This window comes from Moschus berezovskii, chromosome 22 (genome assembly GCF_049115385.1).
Source record: "Moschus berezovskii isolate FMDL1 chromosome 22, NW_MosBer_1.0, whole genome shotgun sequence".
NCBI lineage: Eukaryota > Metazoa > Chordata > Mammalia > Artiodactyla > Moschidae > Moschus > Moschus berezovskii.
The window spans coordinates 1,640,848-1,656,055 of record NC_142481.1 but is presented as its reverse complement, the minus strand read 5'-3'; the positions used below and the strand labels follow the sequence as shown (position 1 = coordinate 1,656,055).

At 47.0% G+C, this 15,208-nt stretch overlaps 1 non-coding gene across 1 annotated transcript; it reads left to right on the top strand.

Annotated features, from left to right (window-relative positions):
• Positions 1 to 8,274: 8,274 nt before the first annotated feature.
• On the top strand, positions 8,275 to 8,346 carry TRNAK-UUU (transfer RNA lysine (anticodon UUU)). The gene has a single exon. It is a non-coding gene; the product is annotated as a tRNA-Lys (tRNA).
• Positions 8,347 to 15,208: the final 6,862 nt, after the last annotated feature.

Here is a 15,208-nt window from a genome sequence, read left to right as displayed (position 1 = left end):
CCACCAGGCTCCCCCGTCCCTGAGATTCTCCAAGCAAGAACACTGGAGTGGGTTGCCATTTCCTTCTCCAATGCACGAGAGCAAAAAGTGAAAGTGAAGTCACTCAGTCATCCGACTCTTAGCGACCCCATGGACTGCAGCCCACCAGGCTCCTCCGTCCGTGGGATTTTCCAGGCAACAGTACTGGAGTGGCTTGCCATTGCCTTCTCCGATATCATGTTCAGGAGGATGTTTTTCCGTTTTTTGTTTTAATAATACTTTCTTTCAGCAAATAAGAATCAAGAGTAAAACATCTATAAGCTGTTTTTAGATGATTACATATTGTGGCATCTTAAATATGTATGAACACATAACCCCTTTATCTACTCTTGCTGCTCTGATTTTAATGTAAGGAGTTAGAAAACCATTGAAGACAATGTAACCTCCCAGGTGTCACCTCTCATGAGGAGCTGCTGATAAATTGAATGTAAAGCTTTTTTTCAGTTTTTCATTTTGCATGGGGATTTAGCCGATGAATAACGTTGTGATAGTTTCAGGTAAACAGCAAAGGGACTCAGGCATACATACACATGGATCTGTTCTCCCCCAAATCCCCTCCCATCCAGGCTGCCACAGAACACTGAGCAGAGTTCCCTGTGCTCACAGTGGGTCCTTGCTGGTTCTGCATTTTAAATACAGCCATGTGTACATGACCTTCCCACACTCCCTAACCATCCCTTCTCCCCATCCTTCCCCTCAACCAACACAAGCGGAACATACAGCTTTTCAACACTGACTCTGTGCCATGCCCTTGGCAGTTACCCCAGTCAAGACCCCCATACATGAGAAAATATACATGAGTTACTTTCAGCCTAGAGAATAAGAAAAAGTAGGGGAAAACAAGATCCAGAACAAGATATGAACTTCCAAGACGTTGATGTGCACTTCAGACACGTGTGTGACTTAGTGGTGGGAATCTCCTGACCTCTGGATGTTTCATGTGGATTCTGAGAAAAATGTCTGCTTCTTTAATTAGATGGAAATGTACACAACAGAGAGCTTTGCATCAAGTCTGGCATTTAGTGCATGACTCCCGGGGACATTCCAAGCTGGGTTGCTGACCTGCTTTCCTCTGGACCCCAAGCCTTGTGTTAACTCCTCAGTGGCTTCTCGTCAGGAGCCCGGCGATCCCTGTTGGAAATGCCCATCTTGCTGCCCCCTTATCTCCTTTCCTCCCTCAACCGCTGTTATTTCTCATGTTTGGGTTGTTGTTGTTCAGTCGATAAGTCGTGTCCGACTCCTTACGACTCTGGACTGCAGCACGCCAGGCTCCTCTGTCCTTCACCATCTCCCCGAGTTTGCACAAACTCACATCCGTTGAGTCGGTGATGCCATCAAGCCATCTCATCCTCTGTCGTCCCCTTCTCCTCCTGCCCTCAATCTTTCCCAGCATCAGGGTTTTTTCAAATGAGTCAGCTCTTCATATCAGGTGGCCAAAGTATTGGAGTTTCAGTTTCAACATCAGTCCTTCCAATGAACACTCAGGACTGATGTCCTTTAGGATGGGCTGGTTGGATCTCCTTGCAGTCCAAGGGACTCTCAAGAGTCTTCTCCAACACCACAGTTCAAAAGCATCAATTCTTCCGTGCTCAGCCTTCTTTAGAGTCCAACGCACGTTCGTATGTGACTAGGTGTTGACCCTAACGAAAAATTGGAAATAGGCGTTAACCTGAAAAACAGGGCATGAAAGTCAAAACTACTGTGAGATACCAGTTCGTGCCCACTAAGAAGGGCATGTTTTGTTTTTTCATTTTTGAAAGAGAAATGTCAAGTGTTGTTAAGAATGACGAGGAACTGGAACCCTCACTTACCGCTGGAAAGAACGTGCCATGGTGTGGGCTCTGTGGAACGTTCTTCGGTGATTCCTCAGAATGTTACACACAGATCCACCGTGCGTACCCAGCAGCCGCTCCCGCGTGTGTGTTCATTCACGTTCGAGCAGCATTTTCCACAGTAGCTGAAGGTGGGAAAACCAAGAGTCCACCGGCACGTGCAGGGATAAACAAAACAGGGCTCATCCATGCAGAGGGCTGCAGAGGCGGCGCCACCCCCGGGTGGGGAAGACCCCCTGGAGGAGGGCCCGGCAGCCCACCCCAGTGTTCCTGCCTGGAGAATCCCACGGACGGAGGAGCCTGGCGGGCTGCAGTGCACGGGGTCACAGAGGGTCAGACACATCTGAGCAGCCAACACTGGCTGACGGGCTGGAGCCGGACACACAGGACTCTGCTCTCATGGGGTCTCCGGAACTGGCAGACTTGCAGGGACGAAATGTGGAGTGGTGGCTGCCAGGAGGAGGGGTCGGGGAACGGGAGTCTCTGCTTCTGGGTGGGACAAAGGAGAATTGGAAACTGGGTCACAGTGCAGGCCGCTCAGCACGCTGAGTGTGCTGACGCTGCTGCCTGTGTGCTCCGAAGTGTGCAGATTGTCTGCTGTGCGCGTTTTACCACAATAGGAAAATGTGCAACGTTAGAAAACAGCAGAGACCTTGCCATTCGTAGTCTTAGACATTGAACAGATATTGAAACGCGGCGTTTTAGTATTTATATTATTAAAGAATAATAGTTATTTAAGATAAATATGTACTTTTAACAAAACTTTTAATTAATTTTTATTGGAGTAGAGCTGATTTACAGTGTTGCGTTAGTTTCTCTGTACCGCGAAGTGAGTCAGCTATGAGTGTGTGTACTTAGTCGCTCAGTCGTGTCCGACTCTCTGCGACCCCATGGACTGTAGCCCGCCAGGCTCCTCTGTCCATGGGATTCTCCAGGCAAGGATACTGGAGTGGGTTGCCAGGCCCTTCTCCAGGAAATCTTCCCAACCCAGGGACTGAACCCTGGTCTTCTGCATTGCAGGCAGATTCTTTACCATTTGAACCACCAAGGAAGCCCACGGATTAGCTCTACATATACATATATCTCCTGTCTTTTAGTTTCCTTCCCACCTGGGTCACCACAGAGGACTGAGTAGAGCTCCCTGTGCTGTACAGCAGGTTCTCATCAGTTATCGATTTTATAAAAATGTTTAAACCTCTACATGAATATTCACAGCAGCCCTATTTATATAATAGCCCCAAACTGGAAATGATACAAATGCCCTTTCAACAGTCTGATGAGTCAGTAAACTCCAGGGCATCCACACAGGGGAATGCTACTTGGCGGTAGAAGGGAGCAGACTGTTGGGATAATTCAACAACTGGCATCATTTCCGGGGTGTTCGGTGAGTGGAAGGAGCGAGACCCAGCGGGCTACCTGATTCCATTGACACAACATTCTTGAAAAAGCAAAACCACAGGGCTGGGGAACAGACCGGAGGGGTGTGGGAGACCTGAAACTTGTAAAGGAGCCCCAAGGGGGTTCAGATGGGCTTCCCAGGTGGCGCTAGTGGTCAAGAGCCGGCCTGCCAACGCAGGAGACAGAAGAGACGCAGCTTCCATCCCTGGGCGGGAAGAGGCCCTGGAGGAGGGCACAGCAACCCACTCCAGTATTCTTGCCTGGAGAAGCCCATGGACAGAGGAGCCTGGCGGGCTCCAGTGCGTGGGGTCACAGAGAGTCGGACACGACTGAAGCAGCTCAGCACGCAAGGGGCTTCAGGGAGGAGAAAGGCCAGTTCTGTGTCCCGTCTCTGCTGGGCATCACACGAGCCCGCGGCTGGGCTAAAACTCAGAGAACCGAACCACGAAACAAGTCCGTCGGCTCGTTTTTGGCTGGAGCAGAGCGGGTTTACGGTGCCGCGTTAGTTTCGGGTGGACGGCGCAGTGATTCAGTTGTGCGTTCCCGTACATTCTTCTGAGCGTTCTTTTCAGAGTGTTTCCTCCTGGACCAGCCCTCCCCACCCGGTGTCCTTGCCAACTGTCTCCCCGCCGCCCCGCGGAGCTCAGCCCGCGGCTCCCGACCCCCTGGGGGCAGGGACCCTCCTTGCTTATCGGGATGAGATTAGAAGCCAGTAAAAGTGAAATGTGCGTCACCGCTCGTTTCATGTACAGTCACCCGGGCCCCATCCCCGGGGTGGGGCGGGGGGATGTTTTTCCTCCGGGGACACCGGGCAGAGTCTAGAAATGGTTTCACTTGTCGCAGCAGGAGGAGGGCCTGCTGTCACCTCCAGGTGTCCGAAGCACTGAGAGAGACTGGACCACATCCTGAGCGCCCTGGACACTTCCAGGTGTCCGTGTGCCCTGCTTGAGCATACCCGCGTGCTGGTGTGGACTGTCCTTCCACAGGCATGACTGAACACAGCTTTGCATCCCGGCCTCGAAACATGAGATGTGATCGCAGGAGAGCTGGCTGTGCCTGGGGATACGGGGAGCGGCGGGGGGAGGCAGCCCTTGGAGACCCACCTGCGAGCCTGCATCTGCTGTGTCCACCGTGAGGGGAGAGACGGCCCGCCCCAGGAAGTCAGGACATGCCAGCCATTGAGAGTATCTAGGGACAGTCCAGTTCAGTTCAGTCGCTCAGTCGTGTCCGACTCTTTGCGACCCTATGGACCGCAGCATGCCAGGCCTTCCTGTCCATCACCAACTGGTGGCGCTTACTCAAACTCATGTCCATTGAATCGTTGATGCTGTCCAACCACCTTGTCCCCTGTCACCCCGTTTCCTCCCGCATCTAGGGACACACTCTGCAGACAGCTGCGGCCTCAGTGTCTGCATGGCCTGAAGACAGACAGACCTGGCCACGTCGGGTGGGTCCCAAGAAGCCTCTTTTTCCCAGGGCCTTGCCCCTCAGGCTGGGGGAAATTCCATGCTGAGTGGTCAGGTTCAGCTTTTGCCTGATGATGGGACTTTTATTTTTTCCTTTCCAATTGAAGTATAGTTGGTTCTCAGTGTTGCGTTAGTTTCAGGTGAATAGCAAAGTGATTCAGTTAGAGACACACACACACACATATATACATAGTTTTTTTACTTTTTTTTCCATTATAGGTTATGACAATATGTTGAATACAGTTTCCTGTTCTAGACAGTAGGTCCTTGTTGGTTACCTATTTTATGTATTGTTGTTGTGTCCAACTCTTTTCGACCCCATGGACTGTGGAATGCCAGGCTTCCCTGTTCTTCCCTATCTCCCAGAGTTTGCTCAAACTCATGTCCATGGAGTCAGTGATGCCATCCAACCACCTCACCCTCTGATGCCCCCTTCTCCTCCTGCCCCCAGTCTAGTAGTGTGTATATATTAATCCCAAACTCCTAGTTTATTCCTCTCTCCCCCAGTCCCTTTCCCCTTTGGTAACCATAGGCTTGTTCTCTATGTCTGTGAGTCTGTTTCTGTTTTGTGGATAAGTTTATTCGTGTCAGTGTTTAGGTTCCACATTAAGTGGTATCGTATGGTGTTTGTCTTTCTCTGTCTGACTTAACTTCACTTAGTGTGATCATCTCCGGGTCCATCCATGTTGCTGCACATGGCATTATTTTATTCTTTTTCATGGCTGAGTAATATTCCATTGTATATATGCCCTGCATCTTTTTTATCCATTCATCTGCCGGTAGACATTTAGGTTGCTGCCTTGTCTTGACTACTGTGAATAGTGCTGCTGTGAACGTAGGGGTGCATGTATACTTTCAACCTATAGTTTTGTCCAGATATATATCCAGGAGTGGGATTGCAGGATCATACAGTAGCTCCAGTTTTAGTTTTTTAAGGAGCATCCACACTGTTCTCCATACTGACTGCACCAATTTCCATTCCCACCAAGAGTGTAAGAGGGTTCCCTTTTCTCTACAACCTCCCCAGCATTTTTTATTTGTAGACTTTTTGATGATGGACATTCTGACTGGTGTGAAGTGATACCTCATTGTAGTTTTGATTTGCATTTCTCTAGTAACTAGCAGCAGAGAAGGCAATGGCAAGCCACTCCAGTACTCTTGCCTAGAAAATCCCATGGATGGAGGAGCCTGGTCGGCTGCAGTCCATGGGGTCACTCAGTCGGACACGACTGAGCGACCTCACTTTCACTTTTCACTTTCACGCATTGGAGAAGGAAATGGCAACCCACTCCAGTGTTCTTGCCTGGAGAATCCCAGGGACGGGGGAGCCTGGTGGGCTGCCGTCTATGGGGTCGCACAGAGTCGGACTCGACTGAAGCGACGCAGCAGCAGCAGCAGCAGTAACTAGCAGGACTTCCCAGGTGGCAATAGTGTTGAAGAACCCACCTGCCAATGCAGGAGACATAAGAGATGAAGGTTCAATCCCTGGGTCAGGAAGATCCCCTGGAAGAAGAGGGCATGGCAACCCACTGCAGTGTTCTGGCCTAGAGAATCCCATGGACAGGAGAGCCTGGTGGGCTACGGTCCATGGGGTCACAGAGAGTCGGACACGACTGAAGCGACTTTGCACACAGAGCAGTTACTGGCACTGAGCATTTTTCACTTGCCTGTTGGTCATCTGCATGTCTTCTTTGGGGAGATGTCTGTTTAGGGCTTATTTTTCAGTTGTCTGCTTCAGTATTCAGCGGCATGGACTGTTGGGCGACATGACATTTGAGCTTCATCCCCTCAGGCCCTGAGGGCTGGGGTCAGAATGTTTCTTCCCTCTGAGTCTTCTTTCCAGTTCGGCACTGGATAAAGCCCCTGGTCCCCAGACCTAGGTGCTGTGTGTGTGGATGACAGTGTTTAGTTGGAGAGAGGGCCCCGGCTTCCTTTCCTAAATTGGTTCTGGGGACCCTCAAGGTCCCCACCTCCCGGCTGCACACCCTCCCCAGTGAGTGTCACTGAGACTCAGGACTTGGCTCTGGCCCGTGGAACACGGCCAAGACCCTGCGATGCCACTTCCATGATTGTGTCTCATCCCCTAAGCTTCTGTCCTGCCAGCAGACTAACTCTGGTTTCTCTCCACTTCTCATAAACTGGCCGTGTCGGTGGAACTCAAATGGCCAAGGAGCCATGGGTGGCCCCCAGTCGACAGCCAGCGAGAAGCTGGCCCTCCGTCCTATGGCAGTGAAAGTGTTAGTCGCTCAGTCATGTCCGACTCTCTGCGACCCCATGAACTGTAGCCCGCCAGGCTCCTCTGTCCATGGGAGTCTCCAGGCAAGGGTACTGGAGTGGGTTGCCATTCCCTTCTCCAGGGGATCTTCCCCACCCAGGGACCAAACCCAGGTCTCCCACATTGTGGGCAGACGCTTTGCTGTCTGAGCCACCAGGGAAACCCTCCTCAGTCCTGTAGTCCCAAGGAGACGGTTCTGCCGACCATCTGTGTGAGCTTGGAATCACGTCCTCCCCTGTCGGAGCCTCCAGTTCCCTGCTGCCACCTGTATCAGTTGAGACTGAGCAGAAGACCCAGCTCAGCCACGCCCGCATTCCTGACCCAAGAAATGGTCATTTATCAGCCACCAAGCTTGTGGTTATTGCAACACAACAATTGAAAACTAATGTACTCACCACCACCACCCCCCAAAAAAAGAAGACAATTAGTATTATTACTATATGTTGTTATTGTTCAGTCACCAAGTTGTGTCCAACTCTTTGAGACCCCATGGACTGCCATACGTATGCATGTGTATTTCTACATGAAGCTGCAAAGTAAGAAAAATGAGATTCCCTCCCATGTTTCCCCCCCAGGAACACAGGAACTTTATAAGCAGAGTGCAAGAGACCTTGTTAAACATGACCCCAAACCATCAGCATAAAGATGTAGATTCATGAATATGCCACAGACAGCTTGAAGATGTGAGTACCTGGTGGGGCCAGGGCAGAGAGGAACCCGCTATAAACAAGGTGGGTGATGAGTCCCTCAAGGGCCACCCAATGGTGACAGGATCCAGCCCACAGCCCTAGGTGATCTGAAGTTCACGGGGCAAAGGGGAGCGTGCTGTCTTGTGGGCAGTGAGGGCCACAGAATGTCCTCTTCAGAGGAGCTTGGAGGAGGCAACGTTTTGTGAGAGGTAGGGGGCTAGGAGTAAATCTTGAAACTTCACTTGCTTTACCTTCTTGGTTCTCATGCCTAATTCTTGCAAGAGAAGGAAACGGAGACTTCCCTGGTGGCCCGATAGCTAAGGCTTCACCTTCCGATGCAGGGGGTTGGATCCCTGGTTGGGGACCTAAGATCCCACACACCTCATGGCCAAAAAAAGCAAAACATAAAACAGAAGCAATGTTGTAACAAATTCAATAAAGACTTTAAGAATGGTCCACATCAAGAAGAAAAAAAATTTTTAATAAACATTTTAAATAAAATAAAGATATTTTATTTGAATATTTAAAGATACTTGAAATAAAATATTTAAAAAGGAAGTGAAAACAGAAGGACATCCCTGGTGGCCCAGTAGTTAAGACTCAGCACTTTTACTGCTGAGGCCCAGGTTCAATCCCTGGTCAGGGAACAAAGGTCCCAGAAGCCCTGCTGCGTGGCCAAAAAAGAAAAAGGAAAGAAAACCTAATATTATTACTGTGTGTATATATATTTCTACATGAAGTTTCAATGTAAGAAAGATTAGACTCCCCCCCTCTATTGTTTTATACTTTTCATTTAACTCGGGGATATTTTTCCGGAAATCAGAGTGGAGGGCATTTATGGATCACTAATTATGTGCCAGGCAGTGCCATCTCCATCGGGGACTCAAAGCCATTACATTAGAAAATGAAAGAACAGATTCTCAACCTTTGAAAAATCCGGGAATAATTACAGCCAGTGGTCTCCATGGAAACAATCAGCAAAACAATCTTAATGGACTCGAACACCTTTTTTTTTTCGGCACCATTTTGAAAAGGGCATCTCTTGAATAATGAGCATATTGTGTTGTTTCTGAGAGACCCATCTCCTTTTGCTATTCATTAAATGGCAAGTTGCATACATACACACGGACTGGGGGCCCGCCGGGCCTTCATCATGAATTTGGGGAGTTTTTAATGTCACAGCTTGGGCCCAGGTCCCTTGTATACACACCTGGTGTGGCCCCCTACTCAGGGGAGGAATTTCAACCCCACTCCCCCGGAAAGCCGGATCTTATTTGGGGCGTTTTATCAGCTCAGAGCATCCCTAACTTGTTGACAGCATGTCAGCAGCGGAGGCGCTCTGTCTCCATGGCAACCCCCATTAGCCTCCGGTGCCCGTCTGGCCTGGGCTTCCAGGTGCCCGCAGCATCTCCCTCCACGGACCCCTGGCGCGGCCCGCCCTCTCCCGCGAACCGGGCAGCCTTTACGCCGTCCGACCTGCTCGCCCTCCTGGAAACTCTGCCCTCGCCTGGCGTGTTCAGCTAAGGACAGCGGCGTCACTGGATGACTCAGAAACCCACGGTTTTCTCTACCCACTGTTTGCCTCTGATGGAATCGATCCCCTTAGGAGATAAACACCTCTGAGGGACAGTGGGAATCTTGCTTCAGCTGTGTCGTAACCTCAGCGTGATGTTTTTCTGTTAAAAATAACTTCCCTCCACCCTGACCCCCTGCCCCGAACTTTCCACAGTATTTGCGCAAGTTTGAGATTTAAATCAATCAGTGTACCACCTGTCAGGTTCCTGCTGCTTCTGGGCTCAGAAAGCTATTGATCTTCTTCCATGGTTTGCCGAATTGATCTTACTTCTTGGTTGTTCTACGGCATATCTTGTCTCTCGAGTCCGCCCCTGTCCTGAAATTGGGGCTTTCCTTCCCTCTTTACCCTAATGATCCATACCTGCAGATAGCCGTCTGTCTCATCCCCTTTTAATTCTTCCCCTTAATTTTCATCGGAAAATGAACTCAACACACGCTGTTTGTTTTTTGAATCAAATAACATTGATCTGTGTGTCTGTGAAACAAACAAGGGGAAACGGAAAAATCTTTCATCATGGCAGAGGAGCAACCAAATATTTGAAAGACTGTTCTCAAACACAGATGGACCTAGAGATTGTCACGCCGAGTGAAGTTAGTCAAACAGAGAAAGACAAATACGTGATATTGCTTATATGTGAAATTTTTTAATGGTACAAACCAATCTACTTACAGAACATAAACAGAGTCACAGAGGTAGAAAACAAACTTCTGATTACCAAAGGGGAAATTTGTGGTTGTTGGGGATGGGGGGCAGAATAAATTAGGAGTTTGGCATTGACATATACACACTACTATAAATAGAATAGATAACTAATAAGGAGCTACTGTATAGCACAGGAAACGCTCCTCTGTAATGACCTTTATGGGAAAAGAATCTTAAAAAGAGTGGATTTATGTTTATGTATAATTGATTCATTTTGCTGTACAGAAGACACGAACACAGCATTGTAAATCAACTATAGTCCCATAAAAATTTGAAGGGGGAAAAGAAAAAGATTATTTTCCATCATTTTCCTGGAGACCACCCGCATCCAGGGCTGGTTCAAAAATGTAGGACACCCTGGGAAGCAAGGTCTCCATCTCAAGCAGCTTTCCGCGCCTCCCCGCTCCGGTTCCTTTCGCCCTATTCTGTTGTTTTTTGTCGTAGTCATCAGTGACTGAACTCATCTGGTTTGTTCCTTTGCTCGCTGGTTTATTGTCAGTGACCTGGTGACAGAATCAGGCCCCCCCACCCCCCCCCGAGTTCTGAAATGCTTGCCTATCTGATTCACCTCTGCGTTCCCAGGACCCGAAAGACGCCAGAATTTTGCTGTGCTCGGCATACATGTTTTGAGTGAATATAGGATGTGTCAAAGGTTATCTCAAATATGCACGTGTCCTTTGGCCCAACAAACTGACTTGTAGACTATATCCTGCAGGCAAACCTGAACCTCCGCCAAATACAATACAGACACGTTGCTTTTCTGTGGCTTTTCGGGAGCTGGGGGAAAGAACTGAAACAGCCCGCTGGCCTGTGGGTGGAGAAACGCTGAAATCAATCCCAGTGTCTGCACACCATGAAGGATTCTGCTGCACTCCAAAGCAAGCAGAGAAGCGCTTAGTCCTGACAGGGAACTGTGCCCACCACGCGCTGACACATGGAGGACAGGTGTCAGAGAGAGTCTACACTGTCGTGTTGTAAGATGTGCAGATAAACATATTTGTAACCACACGTGCGGGTGTAATTGTGCACAGTTACCTATGCATAGTAATGCCCTAAGAAATGCGGCTGTGAAGCTCAGCGCTGGGCAACAAGGAGAAGCTGGTGTTCTGGAAGCGGCCACCACCTGGGGAAGGGGGACAGGGAAGAAGAAGCAGTGAGGGCGGGAGACAGATTTCTTTTTGTTCTGTCTGATAAGTGCTTTTGTGCTCTCTTCAGAATGAGTCATTCCAGGAGCGAGCCTAACGGGAGACAGCGATTTGCATGATGTTAGCTCAAAGCTCCATCTTGCGAGGTGGGCGAGAGGCTAAGGTTTCTGTGATGTGTGTGCTGAGACTTTCCAAACTGTTGTCACAGAGGCCAGAGAGAAAGAAAAAGATGAATGCACAGGATAAAAATTAAAAGTTTTAAGTCATGAGGAAAAGGTAAATGGGATTTAGAAGGCAATCAAGGAACAGTTGGAAGATGAAAATTTTAAAATATGGAGCATGTTAAGATCCAAAAATTGCAATGGCTAGTGTAAATCTCACAGAAGATACAGAAGATGGTCTAAGAGATCACAAAACATTGCTGAGAGGTTAAATAAGACCCAAATAAATGAAGAGATACATGAGGCTCAGATATTAGAACTCTTTTTTAAAATTTAAGAATATGTGTATTTTATTGAAGCATAGTTGACTAACAACATTTTGGGTGCACAGCAAGGTGATCCAGTTATACATATACACATATATCGTTTTTCAGATTATTCTCCATTACAGGTTATTACAAGATATTGACTATAGTTCCCTGTGCTCTACAGTAAAGCTTTGTTGCTTGTTGCATATCTGTTGTTTTAAATTTGAAATCTATTATTCTATTCATACTCAGTCAAACGAGTGGGGTTAAAATGTCATAAATTTTTTTAATTAGGCAAAAATTTATAAGTTTTCTAAGATATATATATTACACATGCTATTTATGTAATATGTATACAAAAGCTTTTCTACTATGCTTGAGAAAGGCTTGAGAAAGAACATCAAAAAGAAAGATGAAGAAATTGGAAAACATAAACTAAATTAAATGGGAGCACTGAACATGCACTAGAAAAAGTAAAATGAGCTAGAACTCTTGGTAATGTTACCTGTTTCCCCAAGGTTGGTCTAACAATCCCAGTGCCTATTTTTTTTTTTTTTAGAATCAGCACATTGATTCTAAGGTTTATCTGGAATTATGGGAGGGAAGAATAAATTAAGAGCTTAAGATTAATAGGTATATACTACCATATAGAAAACAGATTAAAAAAAAACATGTACCTGCCATATAGCACAGGGAACTATTGACATACTCTATATATTGCAATAGCTATAATGGAAAAGGATGTGAAAATATATATACATATATATATATATATATATATATGCACACACATATGCATTTATATGTAAATCTGAATCATTTTGCTATACACCTGAAACTAACACAACATTGTAAATCAACTATTTGTTGTTGTTGCTTAGTCACTATGTCTGACTCTTTGGACTCCATGGACTGCAGCTCACCAGGCTCCTCTGTCCTTGGGATTTCCCAGTTATTGCAAAATTCCCTCCCATCCTACATCCTCCAACTACTGAATTCTCCTCTTGTGAGGCAACCAAGGTTATCAGATCTTTGCTGTATGCTCACAGATTCTGGGCTTCCCTGTAGTGGCTCAGCTGGTAAAGAATCCGCCTGCAATGCAGGAGACTTGGGTTCGATCCCTGGGTCAGGAAGATACCCTGGAGAAGGAAATGGCAACCCACTCCAGTATTCTGGCCTGGAGAATCCCATGGACAGAGGAGCCTGGCAGGCTACAGTCCATGGGGTCACAAAGAGTCGGGTATGACTGAGCAACTAATACTTTCACTTGCACAAAGATACTGTGTATGCAGAACAAGTATGTTTTCTATTTTTCCCACATTAACACAAGGCATGATGCTGTGTCAAATTTTGTGTTTTACATTTTTTTTTTGCACAGTTATGTATCTTGGTGATTGGTCCATAACAGTTGCACAGCGAGGCACTTGGTCCTTTTCATGGCTGTATAGTATTCCGCAGCTAATATGCTTAAGTGTGAGTGGACATTTAGAGTGTGTCCATTCTCTTATTACAAACTCTGCTAACATGAATAACTTGTTGGGGACGGTCTAGGGCTGTGAAGAGAGATACTAGCATGAGGCATCCAGGTCTCCATGTACCTGGACAGTGCAGGCCACCCCACTCTCTGTGCATTGACAGCCTCCGCCTGGGTCGTCTCAGAAATTCCTGAGTGTATCTGGATCATTGCTTCCTGCTTAGAACTCATCTCCATACACTTAATAATAACAATAATATGACCCATATCACCTTGATTCTGAACTGTTTTCAAAAATGAATTTTTAAAAAAATTTAAAAATGAGATAGAAGCAACCTAAATGTCCATCAGCAGATGAATGGATAAAGAAGATATGGTGCATATATATATATATATATATATATATATAGTGGAATATTACTCAGCTGTGCAAAGGAACCAAATAATGCCATTTGCAACAACATGGATGGACTTGGAGATGGTCATACTAAGTGAAGTCAGACAAAGACAAATACCATATGGCATCACTTATATGTGGAATCTAAAAAAAACGATACAAATGAATTCATTTACAAAAGAGAAACAGACTCACAGACTTTGAAAACAAACTTATGGTTACCAGAGGCGGAAGACTGAGGAGGGATAAATTAGGAGTTTCCAATTAACATACGCACACTATTATATATAAAATAGATAACCAACAAGGACCTGCTGTGTAGAACAGGGAACTATATTCAATACTCTGTAATGACCTGCATGGGAAAAGAATCTGAAAAAGAACATTCATCTAGGCTTCCCAGGTGGTGCTAGTGGTAAAGAACCACCTGCCAATGAAGGAGACTTAAGAGATGAGGGCTCAATCCTTGGATCGGGAAGGTTCCCTGGAGAAGGGAATGGCAACCCACTCCAGTATTCTCGCCTGGAGAATCTCCGTGGACAGAGGAGCCCGGTGGGCTACAGTCCATGGGGTCGCAAAGAGCTGGACACGACTGGAGGGCCTTAGCACAGAGCGGCATATATAACTGGATCACTTTGCTGTACACCTAACGCTAAGGTGACTTTGTGAATTAACTACAATCCAATATAAGATAAAAATCAAATTGAAAATAAATGAGAGCTTATTCGGTATACTGAGAAGAAAAATGTAATATTTGACAAAGCAGACGTTGAAAACCCTGTGCACTCTTCCATCAGCCTCTTTCCTGGGCGGCAGAGGAGGTATGAATTTTCCACCCCGCTAATGGCTGTTTTAACTGCTCCATTCCGGGCTAAGAGGCTGACATTTAAGCGATAAATGTCACGTCTCAAAACCCAGCACAAAAAGACATTTCTACAGAACTGTTAAGAGCCCTTTTCACTTGCAAATTTCCAACCTGAACCCATCTCCGCGGGCTTGCATTATTCATATAATTTGGAAAATGAGTCACCGTTCCTGAGTCGTGATTGTCTGCAGGGCACAAGCCTTGAAAGGTGCCACGAAGCAGCTCTTTCCAGCTTTTAAACAAGACAAATATTCACCTTTCCCTCCCCCCCTCGAGTGTCATGGGATTATATTTTCTTCCAGCAAAGGATTGCTCACACATTTTTAAAAGTTTCCATAATGCTTCTCACTGGGAGATATAAAATACAAGGGGAGCAGAAAGTGCCTTGAGCTCCTTTGTGCAGCTTAACACACCAGTTCCCAGGTAATAAAGGAACCAGGGCTCCCCAGGAAAAAACCACCACCGCCACCCCTCCTCCAGAGATAAACACCATGCCAGCTTTTAGGATAATAATTCCCTGGCTGTTCCTCTTAGTTTCACCCGCCCGGGTAAACCACTGTTGACTTTTGTTTGTAAAACAACAACCTTTTCATTTGTTAAAATGTTGGTAATCCTTGTTTTGTTCTGTTTCTTTCTTTTCTCCGCAGCTCCTCCACACCTCCCTCTTCTCTCCCATTTAAGGCAAATGAAGCTGTCGTGTTCTTTCTCTGTCGTTGCTGGGGTTCGCGTTGCTCCCTCTTTCTGAAAACCTTCATTGTGGTCCAATACACACGGGGCGTGAAGTTTGCCCCCACTATTTGCAGCGTGCTTTCAGTGCGCCCACGTTGCGCGGCAGCATCCATAGCTCCTCCTCCTCCCAACTGAAGCTCTGTCCCCATCTC